Below are 25686 nucleotides of genomic sequence, written 5' to 3' on the forward strand. Positions count from 1 at the left end.
GAGATTTTTCCTAACGTTAACATAACGAAGAAGAAAGGCTACTCTTTCACACTGATCCTGTAACTTCTCTGAGGAACAGTATTGCAGGATGAACAAAACCTACTCTGTAAATTTAAGAAGAAAAAGGAGCTGCAGACTCAGTCTGGAGACAGGCCACAGGTCTGGTGAGGTAGCTCAGTGGATAAAGGCACAAGCTGCTAAGGCCACAGCCTGACTTGATCCCAGAGATTCACATCACAGAAACAGTAACTAGATCCCACATTGTCTTCCAACCTTCACTAGCAGGCACACACAGACTTGTGTGTGTGCATACTAAATGAATGAATAAATGAATGTATGAATGAATGAATAAATAATGTGAGCTTTAAAGAAAGTTTTGTTTGTTTTTTTAAGAGCCATTCATTGCCAGGTGTGGTGGTGCACACCTTTAATCTTAGCACTCAGGTGGCAGAGGCAGGGGGATCTTTGTGGCTCGAGGCCAGCCTGGTCTACATAGTTCCAAGATAGTCAGAGCTACAGTGAGAGAGAGAGAGAGAGAGAGAGAGAGAGAGAGAGAGAGAGAGAGAGAGAGAGAGAGAGAGAGAGAGAGAGCGAGCGCAAAGATAAAAACATAGTTTTTGCATGTAGCCACATAGCATGTCATGTGAATCCCACCTCTCTTCAGGTAGAGAATTGGGTCAAATGAGAATAAAGTTCAGAACTGTCACAAAAGACAGTCGTAAGAACAAGGAGTAAAAGTTGAAATAAAATATTTTGAGAAAATATTTTTAAGAAAAGGGTATCCGACAGCTGGGGCTAGAAATGTGGCTGAGTTGACAAGATGCCGGCCTAGCACATGCAAGGCTCTGGGTTCAGTCTCAGCACCACATAAAACAGGGGACAGCAGCATACACCTGCAGGTCATCTTCAGCAACAGAGAGCCTAGGGCCAGCCTATGCTACATGAAATCTGTCTCAAAAAAATTAAAAACTAAAAAGCTTGGTACTAACTGTAAACCTGGTCAAAAATCTAATGACTGAATCCCTCCCCTGAAAAAACAACAACCACCACAAAAAAAAAAAAAAAAAAAAAACAGCTAGAGAAGTTGTAGGGTATCTACTACTGTTGTTTTGCTAAACAGACAACATGTTGTAAAACTGCCTTCTAAATATTTATATTTATGTCCATAAAACAGTGCTGCTCTCAGGCTTTGCAGTGGGCATCAGTTAATACAGCGGCCAACACCTGGTCAACATTGAAAAAGTGACTGTTGAATGCTCAGCCCTAAATAAGATTCTCTCTGTCACCCTCTCCAAGGCTCAGAGGATCTAGAAGAGGAAACAGGTAATCTGAGCTGGAGAGGAGAGCTGTGAGATGCTTGTCTTCTGGAAATGCCCTGACGGTGCACTCATGAACTCACCTGTGGCCACCTACACAAGACGGGGCCTGTCAGCATTCCATCACAAATAAGGAAGGGGCACCTGAGGCCCCACCCTCCCTGAGAGCTATTGGCAGGCAGTTAATGGTTGTTGGGAGAGGGAGGGTCATTTTCTTCAGTGGTATAACCACCAGTGAGTTGTTCATGCTCTGGTAAAAAAACCCTAACCAATGCTCATGTAAGTAACCCTAACCCCAGTGGATCACAAAATGAAAGAAAACCAAAACCATGAAACAGGAGGGTGTTAGGAATGGGGGGGGGGTGGAGAAGGGAGAAGAGGGGGCATGCGGGGGTGAATATTATCAAAATACTTTATATAGATGTGTAAAACTGTCAAACAATAAATTTCAAAAAGGGGGGAACTGCAGCGGATCAGTCAGTAAAGTACTTGTCACACAAGCACCGAAGACTTAAGTTTGATCACTAGAACCCACATAAAAAGCCAGGTGCAGTAGCACACACCTGTAACCCAGCACTGGAGAGGTGGAGACAGGAGAATCTCTAGAAATTGTTCTACAGCCAATCTAGCCAAATTGTCAGGCTCCAGTTTCATTGAAAAACTATGTCAACTAAGATCAAAAAGCAGTTGACTGGGGCTGGGAGGTGGTGGCGCACGCCTTTAATCCCAGCACTCAGCTCAGGAGGCAGAGCCAGGTGGATCTCTGTGAGTTCCAGGCCAGCCTGGTCTACAGAGCGAGATCCAGGACAGGCACCAAAACTACACAGAGAAACCCTGTCTGGGGTGGGTGGGGGGGGGGATCAATTAATTGAGGGAGATACCCAATGTCTACTTCCATCACACGCACTGACAACCCCATACACATTAACACCTATAAACACATGTAACACATACACACCAAAAGAAAAAAAAAAAAAGGATGATCCAGGAGGTGGTGGCCCATGCCTTTAATCCCAGCACTCAGGAGGTAGAGGCAAGCAGATCTCTGTGAATTCGAAGCCAGCCTGGTCTACAGAGCGAGTTTCAAGACAGGGTCCAAAGCTACACAGAAAAACCTTATTTTGAAAAAATCAAAAGAAAAAAGAAAAGAAAGAAAGATTAAAAAAAGAAGGATGAAGGGTTAAGTGGCTGGCTAACAACTTATTCAGTCCAACGCCTAAGTCCTTTTTGTATAAAGACATTGTGCCAGGCACTGGGAGGTAGGTACAGATACATGCTTGTAGAACAAAAAGCAAAGAATCTGTCTCCAAAGCAGAAAGAATCAACAAAAATGTCATCTGGGGCCACTAAGACAGCATCATTTTAATAAATATCAAATCGCATCTAATCATAATATAAAATCATACCCTTAAAAGAAAAATGAAAAACAATTCTATTGCCTTACTGGGGGATTTAGAATTTACTCTCTTCTCTCTTAGACTAAACACCTGCCTAAATACACTCACACTCTCATCTGGTCCCGAGGTACCCAGGATACACATTCATCCTGGTACGGTTTAAAGCACCATCTAGCAGGCATGGTGGCACACAACTGCCATCTGAGCACTTAAGGAGGATCAAGTTTAAGTCCAGCCTAGACTACATAACGAGACCCTATCTTTAAAAACAAAACAAAACCAGATGTAGTTCCTTGACAAAATGTGTGCGCTTCGAAGCCCTAGATTCAATTCCCAGCCTACCATAGTAACATCTAGAAGTGAATGGTGGCATATGCCTATAATTCTAGCATGTGGGAGGCTGAGGCAGGAGGATGGAGAGCCTAAGCTACACAGAGAGACTATGTCTCTCTCTCTCAAGCAAAACAGCAGCAACACAAAAAGAGTAACCTGAAGCTACAGGGTGAATTGATACCATGTAATTAAATCCCAGACTTACTAGTGTTCACTATATCAACCTATAACAATTAGCAACTATTATATATAAGACAATAGAGTTGAGGGACTGGAGAGATGGCTCAGCACTTAAGAGCACTGACTACTCTTCCAGAGGACCAGGGTTCAATTCCCAGCAACCATATAACAGTTCACAACTGTCTGTAACTCCAGTTCCAGGGGACCCAACACCCATGGCAAAGCAGCAATTAAATGCACATTAAAAAAAAAAAAAAAGTAAACCTTCCCTCCTCAAAGGCAAACATTGCAACTCTTTCAGATATCATACATATATATGTGAGATTAATAAAGATTTTTAAAAAAGACAAGAGTGAAGAGTGAAGAGCAGGGTCAAGGAGATGGCTCAGTGAGCAAAGACACCTGCCACCATGCTTGAAGCCCTGAGTTTGACCCCTCAAGACCCAAACTAAGTAGAAAAGAACCAGCTCCTAACTGGTCTTCTGACTTCCACATGTGTGTGTGCACACACACATATGAAATGTAGTTTTTTTTTAAATCAAGAGTAGAAATGAAACACTAGACACAACTTCCAAATCTTTTGTTTGTTTGGTTTTGTTTTTCAGACAGAGTTTCTCTGTGTAGTTTTGGTGCTTGTCCTGGATCTCGCTCTTCAGACCAGGCTGGCCTCAAACTCACAGAGATCCGCCTGCCTCTGCCTCCCGAGTGCTGGGATTAAAAGCATGCGCCACCACTGCCTGGCACAACTTCCAAATCTTTTTTTTTTTTTTTTTTTTTTTTTTTTTTGGTTTTTCGAGACAGGGTTTCTCTGTGTAGTTTTGCGCCTTTCCTGGAACTCACTCTGTAGTCCAGGCTGACAACTTCCAAATCTTAAAGACAGAGACTCCAGGCTGCTTTGGAGCAAGAAAGCTAATGAGGTACAATCTCTGATCCTCAGTCAGCAGACAGTCAATAAACATTCATTCTTGTGATCTAGTAAGTATAAATTTTCCCAGCACTGCAGCCAAAATGAAAATGTCTATCCAAAACTTAGAAGGGTACTGAGGGATAAAGAAAGGGATGACAAGCTAATCAACCCTCCCACTCACCACAGCATGCAAGAATGAAGAGTTACTGTGACTCGTGGTTACAGAACAGCCCGGCTAAGTCAAAGGTGATAGCTAACAGCATAAACCCAGGGATAGCAACCAGCAAAATGGCTCAGTAGGGAAAAGTCTGGTCGGCTAGTCAGAGAGCCCAAAGGATATACCTGTCTCTACCTCCCCAGCACTTAGACTACAAGGGAATGCCACCATGCCCAACTTTTTAACAAGGAATTCAATTCACATCTTCATATTTGCATAGGAAGCACTTCAACAAATGAACTATCTCCCCAGCTTCTGAACTTTACTATTTTTATAGTAAATAAAATACAGGCATCCTAAGAATAATCATAGACAGCATGGTGGCACACAACTGTAATCTCAGCACTTGATGTGGGGTAGAGACAAGAGAATCAGGTGTTCAAGGTCAACTGGCTATTTGATGACAACATCATGGTGGAAGGACTTGGTGAATCACAACTGTTCACCTCATGGCAGCTTGAAAACAGCAAAAGTACAAACTGAGAAAGGCCAAGGTCAAGCAAGACACAACCTCCAGCAATTCACTTCTTGCAGCTAGGTCCCAATAATCAGTGGGGGTTCACACCATTAGTCTCAGCCCTCAGGAAGCAGAGGCAGGCAAATCTCTGAGTTCAAGGTCAGCCTGGTCTACAGAGTGAGTTCCAGGACTGCTAGGGCTATACAGAGAAACCCTGTCTCAAAAACAAACTGTTTTCACTTCTGTAAACAAGGTTGCTTGCCCCAACTGCACAGGATGTGCTTGATCACATGTAGGTGGGAGATACATAGGCAAGAAGTACGTCAGGATGTGTGCTTGCCTCTGATTGGACAGAGGCAGAAGTATATATTGTGGGTTTGCCTTTATAAGCACCTGACTAACGTAATTCCTGGCCATCATCTGGGAACCCCAGGTATGGACCTGGCCAGTGTCCATTATCCTGGCCAGTACTAAATAAGGCTTGCTTCAAATTTGGCTCAAAAATTGTGGTTAGTGGTCTTATTCTCACCTGGTGGGATTAACAGTGAAATGACTCGGTGGGTAAAAAAGGAAACTGGAAGAAATGTAGACAGTGGATCAAGATGGAGAACAGAATAAAAAGTCAAGACAAGAATGGTGGCACACATCTGGAATAGGAGCACTCAGGAGGCTGGAGCAGGAAATGGGGCTCAAAGCCAACTGAAACAAAAACAATCAAAAAAACCTCTTGAAAATTGGAGGTTGGGGAAAATGAGAGAATGGTGGTTGACACCTGCAATCCCAAGCAACTGAGGCAGAAAGGTCAGAAGTGGAAGGCCAATTTCAGCTGCCACATAGGGAGTTCAAGACTGCCTAGGCTAGATGAGACCTTATCTTATAAAGGCAAAGACAGAAGGCAGCTAGAGAGGTTTAAAACAGTTTCTTTTCTCCTGGTCTCTAACCAGGGCAAACAGTGCTCCTATCATCCTCTCTCAGATTCCACACGCACCTCAGCTTTTAGCCACTGAAAAGGCAATACTCCTACCACAGGAGTTCTTTGGTGTCAGCAAGCTGGTTTAATGACACCATTTTACTGGAGCAAAGTGCTCTATTTCTCCTCACCCCTACAAAAGGGACAATGACACCACAACCCTGGGGACTGTGAGAATTCACACAGCATGCAACCCAGAAACATAATAAAAATGCAACAACCCAGCACAACAAACAAGTCCAGAGATACGAAACATACTTCAGCATCACTCATGAAAACACCATTATAAGCCAGTCGCGGTGGTGCGCGCCTTAAATCCCAGCACTCAGGAGGCAGAGGCAGGCAGATCTCAGTGAGTTCGAGGCCAGCCTTATCTACAGAGCAAGTTCCAGGACAGCCAGGGCTACAGAAAGAAACCCCGTCTCGAAAAACACAACAATACGAAACATTATAAGCTGGGTACCAGCTCATTTGGAAGCCCTGTAGATGAGACAGCTTAGTACACATCAGTATGTTGGCTCTCTTATAACCAATGTTCCAGTCAAGGAGAGCCTGATTCTATTTCCAGTTATATGTATGACATAGTCCAAGATCTGTGCTGTCTAGTTACTAAACAAGTAAAATTTGTCTCAGGGTGCTCATCTCTGGAACAATAGCTAGGATACAGTTTTACCCAAAAGTTAAGTTTAAAAATGGGCTCAAAAAACAGAAAACAGGAATTTTTCTCAGACAAAACTAGACAAACCAATTCTACAAAGACTGAATAAAACACTACAGGGAGCCAGGCGGTGGTGGCGCACGCCTTTGATCCCAGCACTTGGGAGGCAGAGCCAGGCAGATCTCTGTGAGTTCAAGGCCAGCCTAGTCTACAGAGCGAGATCCAGGACAGGCACCAAAGCTACACAGAGCAACCCTGCCTTGAAAAACCAAAAAAACTATAGGGAAGTAAAAAAATTGGAGACATCTAGAATAATCCACATTGTATGGCTCGCCATAGTCAAGAAAGAAACCAAGTGGGTTCTGGAGTGTACCGACTGGCTCTGAAGCCATGAGAAGCAGCAAAGGGTAATCAAGTGCAAGCAACCGATGTTATTAAACTCAAGACATCTAAAGCATAAATGAGTTTCATGTTGAGACAAGGGAAGCTAACAGAAGCAGCAAGAGTCAAATGCAGCCGGGCGGTGGTGGCGCACGCCTTTAATCCCAGCACTCGGGAGGCAGAGCCAGGAGGATCTCTGTGAGTTCGAGGCCAGCCTGGTCTCCAAAGCAAGATCCAGGAAAGGCGCAAAGCTACACAGAGAAACCCTGTCTTGAAAAACCAAAAGAGAGAGAGAGAGAGACAGACAAATGCTTTGTCTACATAAGACTCCAGATTCCTCATGACAGATTAGCGAAGTGAGAGAATGACCTAGGGAGGAGCATCCATTGCGACAAAATCTAGAAACCTTAAATGTGAAAGAATAATACTTTCCTATTGAATAGATTATATTGTTGATGCTGGCTACTACTCAGGCTGGCTTCTCTTAAGGAAACAGGGCCTGTGTATACTTCACAAGGCATTCTTTGCAGATCATTTAAGGAATAATAACAGAAGTGAACCTGGGCTACATGAGACTGCCTTAAAATGGGATAGCAGGGTCATCAACATGGCTGTCTTAGTTGTTTTCCTCAATGCTGTGATAAACTACTCTGACAAAAGCAACAAGGGAGGAAGGATTAATTTTAGCTCTAGGGTATAGTCCATCATTGCTAGAAGTCCTGGTAGCAGGAGCTCCAAGCACCTGGTTACATTGCTTCCCCTGGCAGGAAGCAGAAAACAACGAATGCATGAATGCACACATGCTAGAGCTCAGCTCCCATTTCCCATTCTTATACAGTATAGGATCTCTGCCTTGAGGATGGCATCACCCACAGCTGGCATACCTTGCCACCTCAGTTAACACAATCAAGCTAATTCCCTATAAGCATACCCAGAGATCCTTCTCCCAGGTGATCTCAGATTCTGTCAAATTGACTTTAAACAATAACCATCACAATGGGTCAGCAGGTAAAGGTACTTGCCCACCTGGCAACCTGAGTTTGATCCCCTGAAGCCAAGAATCTTTGTAAAGGTAGAAGAAAACCAACTCCATAAAGCTTTTCAACTTCACACCTATACTGTGTTGTATTATGTCCATGTGCACACATGCACACATGCACACCCACAGTTTTTAAAAAATTAAAAAATAAAAAGAAAAGAAATCTGGTATGGCACATTCAATTAGGTTATCAGTGATTCCTATTTCACCTTAACCTGAGCAGGCAAGACAAACCTGGTGATGTTCATAAAGAAAACTACCAATATCTAAAACAGATCACACTGCCAAAAAGGCAATTGACCTATTTAGGAAAAGTATATCTGACTATATAAAATACAACAGTGCAAACTTTAAGGCTTTCAAGACTATTTTTAAAATGTAATATATCAGAGGCTTGTTGTAGAATATTATTTTAATGTATTACATTTATTTATGCTGTGGAACATTGGTGCAATGATGCAAAGATGTTGCATTCTTTTATATTGTATTTGTTTAACTATGTGAAGCTGTGTTACTTTGCTTATCTGAACACCTGATGGTCTAATAAAGAGATGAATGGCCAATAGCAAGGCAGGAGAGATTAATAGGCAGGATTGGCAGGCAGAGAGAATAAATAGAAGGAGAACTCTGGGAGAAAAGGAAGAAGAGCAAGCAACGGGGATCAAGGAGGAGGACATCAGGGGGTAGCCACCCAGCTACACAGCCAGATATGGAGTAAGAAGAAAAGAAAGGTAGTTATACAGGAATATAGAAAGATAAAAGCCCTGAGGCCAAAAATAGATAGCTGGTATAATTTAAGAAAAGCTGGCTAGAAACAAGCCAAGCTAAGGCCAGACATTTATAATTAAGAATAAGCCTCCATGTATAATTTATTTGGGAGCTGGGTTGCGGGCCTGGCAAAGAATAAAGAGCAAAAACAACAGAGGGCCAGCAGAAAATAAGAATTTATATTTAGAATCCAACTTAAATAAAACAAGTACTTATATATGAACAGGGGGCAAAAACATGAGAGAAATGCATCCAAAAATAAGCAATTTTTATCTCTGGTTGGTACTTTAACCTAAAAAAAAAAGTTAATATTATCTTCTTTATTCTTTTGTTAGATGATTTCAATCCTAGCACTAGGGAAGTAGAGAGAAGCAAGATGATCATTAACAGAAATAAAGAGTTCACAGCTCCCACCCCCATCCGAGGGCTACAGAGACACTATCTCCAAAACAAGAACCTCAGGGGGTCACTAGATCTCTTTGTCCCTCTTTCCATTGTGTCCACAGTGAATAAATTGCCTTCTTTTTCCTTTTACTAAAAAAGTCAACATTCAAAACACAAACACCCTATAGGGTTGGAGAGAAGGCTCCATGGTTAAGAGCACTGTCTGAGGACCCCCAGGTTTGCTTCCCAGCTCCCACATGACAGCGCACAACACCAAGGGCACCAAGAGCACACATACACACATAATTTTTTTATCTTAAAAAAAAAAAAAAGATAGAGTGGTCACATAATTCATGTTTAAATAGTGCATTTAATCCTGGCATTTGGTAGGCAGAGGTGGGTGGATCTCTGTGAGTTTAAAGCAGGCCTGATCGACAGAGAGAGTATCTGGCCTGTCAGGGGTAAATAATGAAACTCTGTCTCAAAAACAAAACAAAACACTTTGTGGTTTTATGGGGTTTGTGTCTGTGTGCACATGTACATTTGCATTTGTGTATATAAATATATATATACATATATAAATTTATACACACACACACACATATATATATTTTCTGATTTGGGTTCTTGTTTGTTTGCCTGTCTACTTTCTAAAAAGAGAAAGAAAAGGCATGGAGTTGGAAGGGTGGGAAAGATCTAGGAGTTGGGGGAGGGAAAGCCATGATCAGAATATATTGTATGAAAACTATTTTCAATTAAAAAAAATGTAAAAACCAGAAAAAAAAATGCCAGGTGGTGGTGGCGCATGCCTTTAATCCCAGCACTCGGGAGGCAGAGCCAGGTGAGTTCTCTGTGAGTTCTAGGCCAGCCTGGTCTACAGAGTGAGTTCCAGGACAGGCACCAAAAACTACACAGAGAAACCCTGTCTCAAAAATCCAAAAAAAAAAAAGTCACACATTGGACAATTAATTCCATTATGTGAGCTGGATACTCAGACCATCCAGAGCTCTGAAGAGGGGAGGAACTAGGAACGACAGCATATACAGAAGTACTGTTCCTTGAAGGTAGAGAAGAATGGAGAATAACAGAGGGCACCACAGGAGATTCCGACTGTACATATCCTGGGCACTTGCTAAGGAGCCTCAGCTTTGTCTTGAACAAGGACGGCAAATGTGCAGCTCTTAGTTCCACTTGTCTGTCTGTGCCTCTGGCAGCTTCAACAACTATACCAGTGAGTTCTTAAGCTCAGTATATCCTCCCATAACTGTATACACAAAATCCTCCCCACAATCCATTTGCTCCTTCTGAAACCACAGAAGGATCTCAAACAGGCAAGTGGCTTCATATGAATTTTCAATTAAAAAAAAAAACAACTCTGGTGTCTATGTGAAGGCAGGGAAATTAGGTAGAAAGCTGTGTGGCCATCTGGGCACAAAGTGATGAGACCTTGAACTCTAATAACATCAATGAGAAGGGCAAAAAGAACATCAGGGACTAAGGAAATAAAATCATAAGACTCAATGGCCAGTGGAGCCCTATGAGACTTGCTCATCACTAAGTCCCAGCATCCACACTTCTGGAATATAGCAAGGGTCCCATAAATAGTCATCAAATTGTCAAGTGCCTTATCATATTCTTCCACTGAATGTTCACAATACCAGCATGGAAGTACTATTATTGTCATTCCAAAGAAAAGGAATCTATGGTTGAAAGAGATTAAGTGACTTCCCCCAAATATACAGAGGTAGGGAACAGTAGAATGTAATTCTGACAGACTTCCAGCTCCAAAACCTAAGCTTCTTTCTATGACCCTGGCTTCCAACTTGAACAACAAGCTGGTAACAGTATTGCTAACACTGAAATGACAAAAGGGCAACTAAAAAACAGACTGGGGTCAGAGATTTGGGCGTTCTCACTCTATTCTGGTGGCCAAAGCCTCAAGTGCTGGAAGATACTCAGGAGGGTAGATGGTGAAAAGACAACAGTCAGGGGGAGCTAACCCAGGAGTGAAAAGGAGTCTGCACGGAAAGTCAGAGGGAAGCGGAGAATGAGACCAGAGTATGTTTCCAAGAAAGGCATCAGCAAGGGTCAAACCCTACAGAATCAACGTATATTAGACGGGAGAGTCATTGGAACTAGAGAGTGCCAGCACATAGGGCTGGGGTTCCAACGGCTGAAGACTGTTTCTAAGTGTGTCAGAATCTGGGGTCACTGAAAACACAGATCCCATTACTACCAATAATGAATGATACGGTTGAATGTTTTTGTGTCCTTCAACCCTCAAAAAATAATTTTTTAAGATTTATTTATGTATTATGTATACAATGTTCTACCTGCATGTATTCCTGCATGCCAAAAGAGGGCACCAGATTTCATTACAGATAGTTGTGAGCCATCATGTGGTTGCTGGGATTTGAACTCAGGACCTCTAGAAAAACAGCCAGTGTTCTTAACCTCTGAGCCATCTCTCCAGCCCTATACCCTCAAAATTTAAATACATATATGTATATGTATAGGTGCCTGCACGAGTTTATGTGTACCCCCTGTATGCAGGTGTCCAAAGAAGCCAGAGGGCATCAGATACTCTTGGAGTCACGGGAGGTTTTGGACCATCTGACGTAGGTGCTGGAAACTGAACCCTGGTCCTCTGCAAGAGTAGTATTTTTAACTGCTGAGCCATCTCTCCAGTTCCAACTCTCATGTTTTTACATTGAATCTTTAATACCTTCAGATGTATTTGAAGATGGAACATTTGGGAGGTAACTGGTACACAAAGGTACAAGCCTTCATTAAATAAAGTGGTACTTTAAAAGAAACATCAAGGGATGATCTCTTTATCTACTGTTGGAGGGTACAGTAAGAAGGTATCACCTGAAAACCAGAGTGAGAGCTGCTACCAAGGATCAAATCATCCGGTACTCCCACTCTGGAAAACCACCCTCCAGAACTTGAGAATAAATGTGTTTCCCTATGTCATACCAGCCAGAACTAAAACAGTGATATTTCCCAAGTGACTAAGTCTCTTTATGCTTATTTCCTCTTCTCGGAGATGGAAATAAGCCAGGTATGGTGGCACATGTCTATAGTCCCAACACCGAGGAGGCGAGAAAGGAAGACCAAGTCTGGGCTAGCCTGGATTACACAGCAAAATCTTGTCTCAAAAGCCCAAAATAGGGCTGGAGAGATGGCGCAGAGGTTAAGAGCACTGCCTGCTCTTCCAGAGGTCCTGAGTTCAATTCCCAGCAACCACATGGTGGCTCACAGCCATCTGTAATGAGATCTGGTGCCCTCTTCTGGCCTGCAGGCACACATGCTGCATACATAATAAATAAATAAATCTTTAAAAAAAAAAAAAAAAAGCCCAAAATAACTCTTTGAAGGAAAGAAGGATGGGGAGAGAGAACTACTACCATGGCCATCTTCTAGGAGTTACTGTGAGGACTTCTTTCAGTTTCAAGATGCTCACCGTGTGTGGTGGCCGTCCACTCTCGGTTGTCAACTTGACTAATCTGTAATTAACTAACACCCAAGCAGCTGGCACACCTGTGAGAGGTTTTTTTTCTAATTAAATCACTTGACATTCAAAGACCCACTTTTTTTTCCCCATTTTTTTTTATTATTATTTTGCAATACAATTCAGTTCTACATATCAGCCACGGATTCCCTTGTTCTCCCCCCTCCCGCTTCCCTCACCTTCCCCCCAGCCCGCCCCCCATTCCCATCTCCTCCAGGGCAAAGCCTTCCCCACAGACTGAGATCAACCTGGTAGACTCAGTCCAGGCAGGTCCAGTCCCCTCCTCCCAGGCCAAGCCAAGCGATCCTGCATAGGCCCCAGGTTTCAAACAGCCAACTCATGCAATGATCAAAGACCCACTTTTAATCCTCATCTTCTGAGGTGGGAAAAACCACCTTTAATCTGGACCACACTTTCTGCTGGCAGACTGTACAGGAGACATAGAAGAAGAAAGTGTGCCCTCTCTCTGCCTGCTTGCTCTGGCTGGTAAGTCCATTCCTTAACTGACATTTCAGACTACTTTTTTGAGATTCCAGTGTATATACTGAAGACCAGCTGAAACATCCAGCCTTGTGGACTGGACTCTCGGACCTTCTGTTGATAGACAGCCATTGGTGGACTAGCTGGATCACACTAAGCTGTTCTAATAAGCCCCCATCTCCCTTCCTCCCTCCTTCCCCCTATGAGGATCCCCCAGAAATCTCCTATCCATAAAATTTGGGCATGGTATCATATATGTTCCTATTAGGTCCTATTATTATTATGTTTATCTACATACCCTATCTGAGAGAAGGTTTCATGTAGCCTAGGATGCCCTGAACTTCATACACAGTGGAAGAGAAACCTGAATTCCTGATCCTCCTGCCTCCACCTCCCAAGTTCCATAAATTCCCCATTTTCTCTTCCCTGAGAACCTTTCTATTGTTTCCCCTTGAACTCCTACATTCTGGAGCTCTTTGCTTAGCTGCTTTCTGATCTAAGAGAGCAGGGTGCCACTGTGTGGGCATCTGGGGGGTAAAAGCTCCTATTAGACACTTCTGTGGAAGACACTTTGTGTCATGTGACTGGAGTCCTCCTTGTTGCCAGCCCATTAAAAGCTCTCACACTAAGTTACCTGCTGCAACTCTCGACTAATAAAACAGAGGGAAAGCTTCAGAAAACGCAAAGGAGTCTTCCTCAGGTTGGGTGAACGTAGAAAGTATTATTTGTCCTCATCACTGAAGAGCTGGATGGTGGTGGCACACGCCTCTAATCCCAGCACTTAGGAGGCAGAGGCAGACAGATTTCTGGGAGTTCGAAGCCAGTCTGGTCTACAGCGTGAGTTGTAGACTATCTTACGAAAATAAAAGACAAGGGGCTGGAAAGATAGCTCAGCAGTCAAGAGCACTGGCTGTTCTTCCAGAGGACCTGGGTTCAATCCCCAGCACACACATGACAGCTCATAACTGTCGGTAAGCCCAGTTCCAAAGGCTCTAATACCATCATACAGACATATATGCAGGTAAAACATCAATGTAAATAAAATTTTAAAAAAATTAACCAGGCAGTGGTGGTGCATGCCTTTAAAGCCAGCACTAGGAAGGCAAAGGCAAGTGATCTCTTGAGGCCTGTGTTTACCTTCACATGATAGATGTTTAAGATACAATGTCTATCACTTTCTATATTTTGTTTTATTTATTTGCTTTTGGAGTTTTTTGTTTGTTTGTTTATTTTAGAGACAGGGTTTCTATGTGTAGCCTGGCTGTCCTTGAACTTATTATGTAGATCAGGCTGGCCTCGAACCCAGAAATCCACCTGCCTCTGCTTCCTGAGTGCTGAGATTAAAGGTGTATGTCACCATAATCCAGCTATTTATTTGGTTTTTTAAGGAAGGGCTTCTCTGTACTTTCTATATTTTGAATAAAGCTTCCTGGGAATATATTAGATCATCAAGAATTATTTTATTGTCAGATGTGATGATGATGTATACCTTTAGTCCAGCACTCTGGAGGCAGAGGCAGGTACATCTGTGAGTTTGAAGCCAGTCTGGTCTATATATTGAGTTCCTGAGTCAGGGCTATGTTCCTGAGCCAGGGTTATGAGTCCACTATCTCTGGCTATATAATTTTTTCAACATTTATTTATTTATTTAGGGTATGGAGTGTGCATGTAGAGTCAGACCATCCTGAGTTCCAGAGATCAAATTCAAGTCATCAGGTTTAGTGGCAAGCAACCCTTCCCAGCTAAGCCATCTCGCTGGTCCATAAAGTACAACATAGTCAGATGTGGTAGTTCATGCCTATAAGTTCAGTTCTTAGGAGGTGTCTTAAGGTTTCTATTGCTGTGAAGGGACACCATGTCCACGGCAACTCTTATAAGGAAAACATTTCATTGTGGCTAGCTCATAGTTTCAGAGGTTTAATCCATTATCATCATGATGGGGAGCATGGCGGCATGCAGGCAGACGTGGCACTGGCTACATAGTGATCAGAAGGCAACAGAAAATTAACTGTCTGTCCCACTGAGTGTAGCTTGAGCAAAAGACATCTCACACATCCTCCAACAAGGCCACACCTACTTCAACAAGAAGGCCACACCTCCTAATAGTGTCACTCCCTTTGGGATGATGGGGGCCAATTGCATTCAAACTACCACAAAGGCTAAGGCCAGAGGATTTCTAGGATAGCCTTGGCTATAGAATGAGACTGTCTCAAAATAACACATAACAAACAAAAAGGACACATACATGGGCTATGCTTAACTTAGGAAAGCAAGGATTTTCTGTACTCCTCAGCGCTTTCATCAAACTGTGAGTGTCAGCACCTTCAGTGTGTCTGCGAAAGCTGAAATTTTCCACGTTTTTATTGCATCCAACTTACACTAAAACAACTTCTCAATACTGCAACATTGCTCACAAAAATACCTTCAACTTAATAGCTGTTGTCAATTTAAAGCACTTTCTGCTTCGCCTCACGTTTCCTCTGTATATCATGTCAATTTTTGTGCTAAACCTAATTGTAGTAATTTTTTCATGTTTTCTTCTTCTTTTCTTCAGTCTGATATGTTTGTTACCTGCATGAAAACAGTAACTGCATTATTGAAGTTTCAATAAGCTTATTAACACTCAGCTTTCAGAAGGATTTCTATATAATCTGATCACCCATGAAAATTAAAGCACAGTATTTTCTTTGGGTGGAAGAGTTCTTCAAGACAGGGCTTTTCTGTATATCCCTGGCTGTCCTGGAACTCTATGTAGACCAGGCTGGCCTTGAACTCAGAGATCTGCCTGCCTCTGCTGGCATTAAAGTCATGCCACTACACCCAGAAAATCACAGTAATTTAAACGCTGCTGTGTATTTTACTACTGAGAGTATCTTGTAGTAAGACATGCTTTTAATTCCAACATTAGGAAAGTATTTGGAAGGCAGAGGTAGGTAGATTTCTGTGAGGTCAAGAGCTAGCCTGGTTTACATAGTGAGGGGTTCCTGGCCAGCCAAGTCTACATATAATGAGATCCTGTCTCAAAAAAAAAAAAAAGAATTGAAAGGAAAAGAAGAAACTAGATAGTGAAGGCTACAGAGATGGGTCAGCTGGAAAAGTTCCTACTGCCAAGCCTGACAAATTGAGTTTGATTCCCAGAACACATATGGTGGAACATAGTGGAAGTAGAGGAAAATTAACTCCCTTGAGTTTACCTCTCATCTCCACACATGTGCCATGACATGTGTGCTTGAACAGATAGTTAGATGGAAGGAAGGAAGGAAGGAAGGAAGGAAGGAAGGAAGGAAGGAAGGAAGGAAGGAAGGAAGGAAGGAAGGAGATAGGTAGACAGAGATAAATTTTCTCAATAATCAAGAGTAGGGGTACAACATACTTCTGTGCCTTCTAGGTAAACAAATAGAACCCGAAGCATCGTAGAACAATCTATCAACTTCAGTATTGAGCTGAGCAGAGAACTGGTACAAACAGTTCCACAGTCACTGAATCCAAATTCCCGAATAAAGCTTAGTAAAATAATCCTCTTTCTGGAGTTCAGTGGCGATGAGTCTATCGAGGCCTCCAGAAAGCCCACCAGCACAACATCCTACTGTTGAATTCATTTCCCACTCCCAAACGGGGCAGCTTCGCAGCAGTTGTCCGGACTTAGTGGTACAAACTAGCCACTTTTTATGAATGAGGGCAAATGCCTAGCACAATCAACAGTCAGTGGACAATCTAAACAATACCAATGAGGAGCTGCCACACTGGCTACCAAAGAAACCTAAGACCCAAAAAGAGAAAGTAACAGTCCCCAGCCCTCAAACCCATGAACACAGGCAGTTTGGTAGCACATGCCATTATCCCCAGTACTTGTAAGGCTGAGGAAGAAGGACTGCAAGTTCAAACCCAGCCTGGGCTACACAGCAAGACCCTGTGTTAAAGAAGAAGATATGGAATAAACACTATTTTCCCAGTAAAGTAAAGTGACGCCTCTAGTAATCTAGAATACAAACGCAGAGCCTGCTTTAGAGTCCATGCAGACCCGATGCATCCAAGTCAGGACCTTCATCACACCACTACACACAAAATGATTTCAGATCATCCACAAGCAGAGGTCATTTAATTCCTCAACAAACATTTGCCAAGTAGCTACTCTGTGCCAGTAACCGTTAGGTATTGGGATATAAAGGTAAACAAAACTGAGTGTTGTGACACTCATCTGTAATCCCAGCACCAGGGAGACTAAGGTAAGAGAATCACAAGTTCCCTACAAGTTGTCCACTGACCTCCACATGTCAACTGACCTACACACACAGAGTAAGTAAATAAACAGATATTTTTAAAAGAGAAAAGGGGCTGGGCAGTGGTGGCGCACACCTTTAATCCCAGCACTCGGGAGGCAGAGCCAGGCGGATCTCTGTGAGTTTGAGGCCAGCCTGGTCTACAAAGTGAGTTCCAGGATACCCAGGACTGTTACACAGAGAAACCTTGTCTTGAAAAACAAACAGAAAAAGAGAGAGAGAGAAAAGGGAAATAAAATTTAAAAATCCTGTCCTTGGACTAAAGAGATGGCTCAGTGGTTAATATCACCTGCTACTCCTGAAGAGGACCCAAGTTTGGTTCCCAGCACTCACATCAAGTGGCTCACAACCACCTGTTAATTCCAGTTCCAGGGGATCTGATGCCATCTTCTGGCCTCTGAGGGCACCAGGCATATATGCAGTGTACACACATACACATATTTTTGTTGTTGTTTTTTGAGACAGGGTTTCACTGTGTAGCTCTGGCTGTCCTGGAACTTGCTTTGTAGACCAGGCTGGCCTGAACTCACAGAGATCCATCTGCCTGCCTCTGCCTTGAGTGCTAGGATTAAAGGTGTACACAACCACATTAAAAAATGCCAAAACTGAACAACTCAGTATGACTGTTAGAGAAGTACCCCAAACTGCAATGCCTGCAAAGGACAGACAGCCATCCAAGGGAAGTTTGCATTAGATGCAGGTGGCAGAAAAATAAATAACAAGTAAAAAGAACAGGGCTGGGGATGAAGCTCAGTGGTAGAATATTTGTCCTAACATGCATAGAGCCTGAGCTCAATCTCTCAGGAAGTTGTGGGAATACGGAGAGGAGATGTCTGAATTCTTGGCTCAAGTCTTAAAGTTGACCATACACTATTCAGCATTTGTACAATATTAGCCCAAGAAGAGAACTGGTATGAACAGCTTTAAAATCACTGACTTCAAATTCCCCAATAAAGTTTGGTCAAACAGTCTTACCTCCTGAATATGGTGACAATGAGTTCAGTTAGGCCTCTAAAAAGTTAGAATCAAAACCATTTACAACTTTATAACTTGGTCGCAAGTATCATTACGTTAGACGAGAAACTAAAAGATAAGAAGGGCCAGGTTGAAAAATCTTTATAAAAGGTTCGATTAGAGACATGTGAGATGCTCATGGTATTTCCAGGCCAGTAAACGTTATTTACTCTTAACTGGAATTTGAAGACATCTCTAAAATGAACAGTAGATTTCACTAATGTAAGATTGCAGAGGATTTAAGGGTTGCTTATGTCAAATCATTTTGGTCACACCTTAATTTTCCCCTTGATTATTACTGGAATTTTGTTTTTCACTAGGGAGGCAGAGGTATGCAGATCTGTGAGTCTCAAGGCCAGTCTGGTCTATAGAGTGAATTTCAGGATAGCTAGGGCTTATATCAAAAAAACCAAAGATAAATAAATAAATAGACTGAATAATTCTCTAACAAAGCCTGCAACCTTTGGTCCATCAAAAACATGTCTGAGGGCTGGGAAGAGGCTAGGTGGTTAAGAGCACATTCTGAGCACCTAAATAAGGCAGCTCACAATTGCCGTAACTCCAGTACCAGGTGATTTGATTTGATACCCCTCTGTCCTTCTACACACACACACACACACACACACACACACACACAGAGACAAAAATTGAATAAAACAAAATGTCTGAACAGAGTGTTAGATTCTATCAGAGTAGCCCAATTAGATGACAAATCTCTCCAACATCTGGAGCCCTCCACACAGAAAGACCAAAGACAGGTTCCCAGAAGCCAACAGAAGAAAGCCAGAGATGTGTTCTGTCACTGGGCATGTTCACTGTTCCCAAACAAGGACATGCCACAGAAACTGCCAGAGAAAAAAAGCTATAGGTGTTGGGCTTTATATGTGCACTCCTACTTACCAGTACGAGAAAAAGACAATCTCAACAGTTCCTCCCATCTGAGCACCAGCAGATGCACATTGGACAGCTCTTGCCTTCCACATCAGACCAGGTAACTGAGTCCCTCACTTCTACAAAGCACCGAGCTACATTTTACTACTATTATTTAGAATAGCAGCTCCTGAGTCCAGGTGCAGTGGCTGACACCTGCAACTGAACATTCAAGAAGATGAAGTAAATGAACTGCTACAAGTTCAAAGCCAGTCTAGGCTATAGTGTGAACCTGCCTCAAAAAGGAAAAAGCAAAGGAGGAAGAGGAGGAGGTGGTATAGCAGCAGCCCCTCTACAGTAATACACAACACTACCTTTTATTAATAGCCAACGCTGATCATCTGATATGCCTGTATCTCCATTCGTCCTACAACCTATAAAGGTTAGAGAGGTTAAGAGTGAAGTGATTGATGTGCAAACATGAAGACATGAGTTTTATCACCAGAACCCACATATAAAGCCTAGGAATGGTATCATGTGACTGTAATCCCAGAACTGGGAGGCAGAAAGAAGAGGATCCCCAGGGCTTGCTAGCCATCAACTTACCCTACTTAAGGAAGCCAGTGAGAGACCCTATCTCAAAAAACAAGGTGGACAGAACCTAAAAAAAAGATACCCAAGGTTGACCTCTGGCCTCCACACCCACATATACACACATGAACATGCATACATATGCATATGTACACACATACACACCACTTGCCCAGGGTCAAAGGCAAGAAATAGTTTGGTGGTGCATACAAGTAATGCCAGCATTTAGAAAGCTAAAGCAGGAGAATGGCAAGTTCAAGGCCAGTCAGGGTTACATAGTAAGACCTGTCTCAAGAACAAATGAGCAAAAAAGCAAGCAAGAAGCAAAAGTAAAGGCTAGGATGCAATCTGGTTGGTAGAGTGCTATATACAAGTGCCATATACAATGCTCTGGGTTTGATCCCCAGCACAATATATGCCAGCATATGGTGCACACTTGAAATACTAACACTCAGGAGGTGAAGGGAGGAGGATCAGAAGTTTAAGGTCATCCTAACTACATAAGGTTAATCTGGGTTACATGAGACCCTGGCCAGCCTGGGCTATAAGATACCCTATCTCAAAATAACAAAAGCAGCAAAGGAGAATGACTCTAAAGACTGTTCTTCCCATTGTACTAGGTCCTCTAAAGAAACTGAAAAGTCTAGCCAGATGTGGCACAGGCCTGATATCCCAACACTGGTGGGTGGAGACAGAGGCATCCAGAGTTACAGGCAGTCCTGGGTTACATCTGGACCCTGTCTCAAAAGTAACAAAAAAGAAGGAAATCTCTCTCAAACTGAAGTGAAGCTGAGTCACTCAAGGAGTCAAAAATACTTAAGTAGTCACCTTGTCTTCAAAGCAATGTATGAACCAGTTTTACTTTCTTTGACCAAGAATTGCCAGATGAAATAAAAATCTCAGTGCTATTTAAAAGAATTTATGATCTAAGTATATTGATTTTAAATTTAATTCATCAGGACACATAAAAAGAAGAGAGCAAGCCGGGCGGTGGTGGCGCACGCCTTTAATCCCAGCACTCGGGAGGCAGAGCCAGGCAGATCTCTGTGAGTTCGAGGCCAGCCTGGGCTACCAAGTGAGTTCCAGGAAAAGGCGTAAAGCTACACAGAGAAACCCTGTCTCGAAAAACCAAAAAAAAAAAAAAAGAGAGCAAAGGAAGAATTTTTACTAGGATGAAGGTTAACTAAGGGAAAACTTGGGTTTAGTCTATATTTTATGCATGAAAAGATAAGAAATCGGGCCTTAGCTGGGCATGGTGGTGAACACCTTTAATCCCAGCACTCAAGGCAGAGGCAGGCAGATCTCTGTGAGTTTGAGGCCAGCCTGGTCTACAGAGCAGGCTCTAGGACAGGCTCCAAAGTTACACAGAGAAACCCTGTCTCAAAAACCAAAAACAGCCGGGTGGTGGTGGTGCACGCCTTTAATCCCAGCACTCGGGAGGCAGAGCCAGGCGGATCTCTGTGAGTTCGAGGCCAGCCTGGGCTACCAAGTGAGTTCCAGGAAAGGCGCAAAGCTACACAGAGAAACCCTGTCTCGAAAAACCAAAAAAAAAAACAAAAACAAAAAACAAAAAACAAAAAAAGAAACAAAGGAAGGAAGGAATGGAAGAAGGAAGGAAGGAAGGAAGGAAGGAAGGAAGGAAGGAAGGAAGGAAGGAAGGAAGGAAGGAAGGAAAAGGAAGAAATGGGGCCTTCCCTCCATCTTATTTCTGTTATTACAGGGAACAACACTCAAAACCATCAATACAGAGTCAATTTTCCAAAACCACAGTATGAGGGGAGAGTGTGATGGCTTCCTCAAAAACCTAAATACGTACATATTATCTGTAAATCACTGCTAACTCAAGCACACAGAAACAAAATGTTTTACCCTGTGGTTTTTTTTCCCCACAGAAGTACTTAAATTTAACAGGTATATTTAGATAAAATAATGCAACCCTATACCAGTGTGAACACATGCTAAGCTCTTTGCATGAAAACATGAAGACAAGCAATTATCATCACTCAAAATTAATGTACTTAATTATTAAAACTTAAGATGGACGGTGGTGGTGCACATCTTTAATCCCAGCACTTGGGAGGCAGAGGCAGGCAGATCTATGAGTTCGAGGACAGCCTGGTCTATATAGTTAAGTTTCAGGATGGCCAGGTCTACACAGAGAAACCCTGTCTGGGGGAGTGGGAATACTTAACTGCTCTATTTCATAAACCTTGCTATACCTGAGTCACTTCTTCATAACTGTTCTTCATAACTTCATACAGCTACTTCTTAACTGTAAAGTAGCACTATTAGAATGTCAAAATATCATTTTAGAGCCGCCTAACACAGTTACTGGGATAAGGCAGCAAATCATAAGTTTATACATGAATAAATGACTTGCAGAGTATAAACCTATAATCACAACCCTGAGAGGCTGAGGAGGATTGCCTGAGTTGAAGGCCAGGCTGAAGTCTGGGCTACACAGTGAGTTCTAGGCCAACCTGAGCTACAGTTTGAGATTCTGTTTTAAAAATAAACCATAGCTGGACATGGCGGCACATGCCTTTAATCCCAGCACTTGGAGGCAGAGGCAGGCAGACTTCTGTGAATTTGAGGTCACTTTGACATACATAACGAATTCCAGGGCAGTCAGAGTTACATAGTGAGACACTGTCTCAAAAAGGAATTTTAAGAAGAATTCTGGGCCAGGCAGTGGTGGCACTTTTAATCCCAGCACCTGGGAGGCAGAGGCCAGCCTGGTCTACAGAGTGAGTACAGGACAGCCAGGGCTACACAGAGAATCCTTGTCGTCCCCCCTCAAAAAAAAAAAAACAACAACAAAAAAGAACTCCTGGCTGGATAGATGGCTCAGCAGTTAAGAGCACTGCTCTTTCAGAAGAGCCAAGTTTGATTATTAGCACCCACCCTATCAGTATAGGTACACAAGTACACATCAAAATTCACAATTGCCTGTAACTCTAGCTCCTAAAAGAGTAACACCTCTTAGCCTCCACAGACACCCTCACATACCCACATATACACAAAATATAATAATAATAACAAATCTTTTTTTTTTTAAGAGAAACTTTTAGAGACAGGCAGATCTCTGAGTTCAAGGCCAGCCTGGTCTATAGAGTGAGTTCCAGAACAACCACGAAGACACAGAGAAATCATGTCTCAGAGAGAGAGAGAGAGAGAGAGAGAGAGAGAGAGAGAGAGAGAGAGAGAGAGAGAACGAGAACTTTTTAACAGAAATTCTTCTTCTTTTTGTTTTAAAGACAGGGTTTCTCTGTGTAGTCCTAGCTGTTCTGGAACTCACTCTGTAAACCAGGCTGGCCTGAAACTCAGAGATTTGCCTGCCTCTGCCTCCCCAAGTGCAGGGGTGCCACCACCTGAAAACAGAAATTATTCTTAAATTTAAAGAAAAAAAAATACCTAGAATTAGAACTATCAGTATAGGTACACAAGTACTTCACTTCTCACTTCACAATACTAGCCTGCAAATAGGCAATACATCCTATACACTCTAGATAAATTCAGATGGTACATTGATCCTGATATGGCTTTGTTCATATAGCTTTCCCTTTAATACATATGACAACACACCAACTTTTACCTGAATAGTGCATCCAAAGCTCTGATGCCCAGCTGTAAGACTCACAGCTAGAGTTTACACACTGCCTCTCAATGCTATAGACTGTAACATGGAAACACAACGCACAGATCAAAAGCACTGAAGACAGATAGCACTTATAGTTAGGATAATGTCCTGTGAGAGTTAGCAAGGATGCTGAAATGATGACAAAGATTTAACAGAATCACTTCACAGCAGTAAGAGATATTGAAATGTCATGGATTTAGGGATCTAAAGAGCTTTGAACAGCAGAAACGATGTTTTTTTTTTCACATCCTCTATAGTTACATATATTAAAATAACAGAAAACAAATTAATGAAGTCTTTTAAATTAGTTTGGATTTATAAGAATTGTACTGAAAGCTCCAAGGATTACAACATTATTATTGGGTCTAAGTTTGTCTATCGTTACAAACAATAGCCACAGTGCTAAAAACAAAGTATGAGTCACAGTTCAATAAAGAGGGGAAAAGGGAAAAAATGAACAGAGAAAAGCTTTGGATTCAAATACCACTAAGAAATTCCTTACTTAAATGACTGCCAGCGACAGCCACCACTTTGACTTTGGAGTAGGAAGGAAAGGTCCACACTGTCCTCTCCTCTGGAACAAATTCATTACCACCCCTCCCAAAAAAATACCCACTCCAGCCTCAAAGTCCAGACACCAACACAGTCAGCCACATCCGCCTGCGAGAGCAGCAATCTCACAGATCTGAGTCACCCACTCCCCCGCAGTAAGAGGTCATTCTCTATCAGGAAGCCCACTCTGCAAAGTGCTCTTGTTCTACTCCCGGACCGCCACCATGACCCACATAAAGCCAATTCTTCGACCCCAGCAGCTGCCGGCCATCTTCTTCCCTCCCAGCTCACAACTCACATCGGCCTCATCCTAACCCAAGGCAGCCAACACTACTCCTGCGACAAGTTTCCTACCTGAGAACCACTCAACTCGAATACATCTGAGTCTCGAAGGATCCATCTAGCTCTTTGCTCAACTCTTTTGTGCCCAACTAAGCTCCTGCCTTTCCAGGAACTAGTCACCAATTACCTCAGAGAAGCTAAACTCTCCATGCCTCTTCTCCCCAAGCCCGAGCCCAGTCTAATAAATTCCAAGACCTCCCGAGGGGGTACGGAGGAGACGCGCCCCTGTGTGCTTTAGGGACCAAGCCACAGAGGCCCCTAAAATTCGAATTACAACCACTCACTCTCACTCAAACCACGCCACGATATGGTCAGCTTCTAGGGCGCCGGTATCAAGCATCCAGAGCGCACAGCCACTGTAGTTAAGTCTCGGTAATTACGACTCCCTTCCTTGACTACGAAATCCCCAAATATCAAGCCACTGAATCCCCGGGTGGATGCCAAGACCCCCGCTAAGCCTCCAGTCACTGGAGTTTCCCAGGTCGGACTCAGCTCCCCCAAGGCCCAAGCCGTCAGGAGTAGCTGGCTGCCCCAGGCTGCTGCACGCCGGGGACCCTGGCCGCGTCCCCATTGTTGCCGGTCCCAGCGGCCCCGGCAGGGAGTAAGGGGACCGCAAGGGCTCTCACCTCCCGTGCCACGGATCCGGGCCGCACCGGACCGGGCTGGGCCGAAGGACCTCGCGTTCCGCCGCGCCCGCCTGGACGGTGTCGGCGGCGGCGGGAGCCGGAGCAGCGGCTGAGGCGGGAAGCAGCCAGCCAGGCCCGGGCGCCGCGGGCTGGCTCTGGCCGAGGGTCGGTCTTCTCCGGCGGCGGCGCTCTCAGCCTCCGCTCGCGGTCCGCACCAGAAAGCTTCCCCCTCCCGTCCCGCTCTCCCGGCCACCCGGACGGGAACACGAGCCACCCGCAGCAAAGTTCCGCTGTGAGCCCTGTTGTTCTTTCCCTGTGACGGATACTAAACAGTGATTCTTGCCTATTGAGTAAGGTGCATTTGCTACAGAGGACCTGTTCAGGAATAAGCGAGATTAAAAATAAAAATAAAAATAAAAATCCCAGGCCAGAATCTGCCTGGAAGTGGTGGGTCCATGTGAATGGATTTGCATTCATTAGCCACCAAATACACACACGAACTGTACAATACAGTCTGAGCTACTCTCAGTTTTGGGATAATATCAAAACTTACCGGGAAGGATCTGACGCGAATATAAAAGACTACATTGGCGTAAGCTCGTTGCTGCCGATAGTCAATGCTACCACGGCTGTGGCCTCCAAAAGAAGTTATTCTCCCTTGAATTGATGCGAGCCATGTAATTCTTGCTCTTTCGCCCTTCATCCCTACCCGCCTAGCGCTTTCTGTTGTTCGAAGCTGTCTTCAGAATCATCTAGAAGAGTAGCAGAAT

General features: G+C 43.4%; 1 protein-coding gene across 1 annotated transcript in view; it reads right to left on the bottom strand.

Moving 5' to 3' along the window:
* Positions 1 to 25127, bottom strand: part of Rad54l2 (RAD54 like 2) — a 97208-nt gene extending 72081 nt beyond the window's left edge. Inside the window, exon 1 of the mRNA XM_052719516.1 lies at positions 24917 to 25127. The gene's annotated coding sequence lies outside the window, so the exon portion shown is untranslated. The remainder of the gene's footprint in view (positions 1 to 24916) is intronic.
* Positions 25128 to 25686: the final 559 nt, after the last annotated feature.

The sequence above is a fragment of the Peromyscus californicus genome, unplaced genomic scaffold (genome assembly GCF_007827085.1).
Source record: "Peromyscus californicus insignis strain IS unplaced genomic scaffold, ASM782708v3 Scaffold_11__1_contigs__length_118956290, whole genome shotgun sequence".
In the NCBI taxonomy this organism is placed as follows: domain Eukaryota; kingdom Metazoa; phylum Chordata; class Mammalia; order Rodentia; family Cricetidae; genus Peromyscus; species Peromyscus californicus.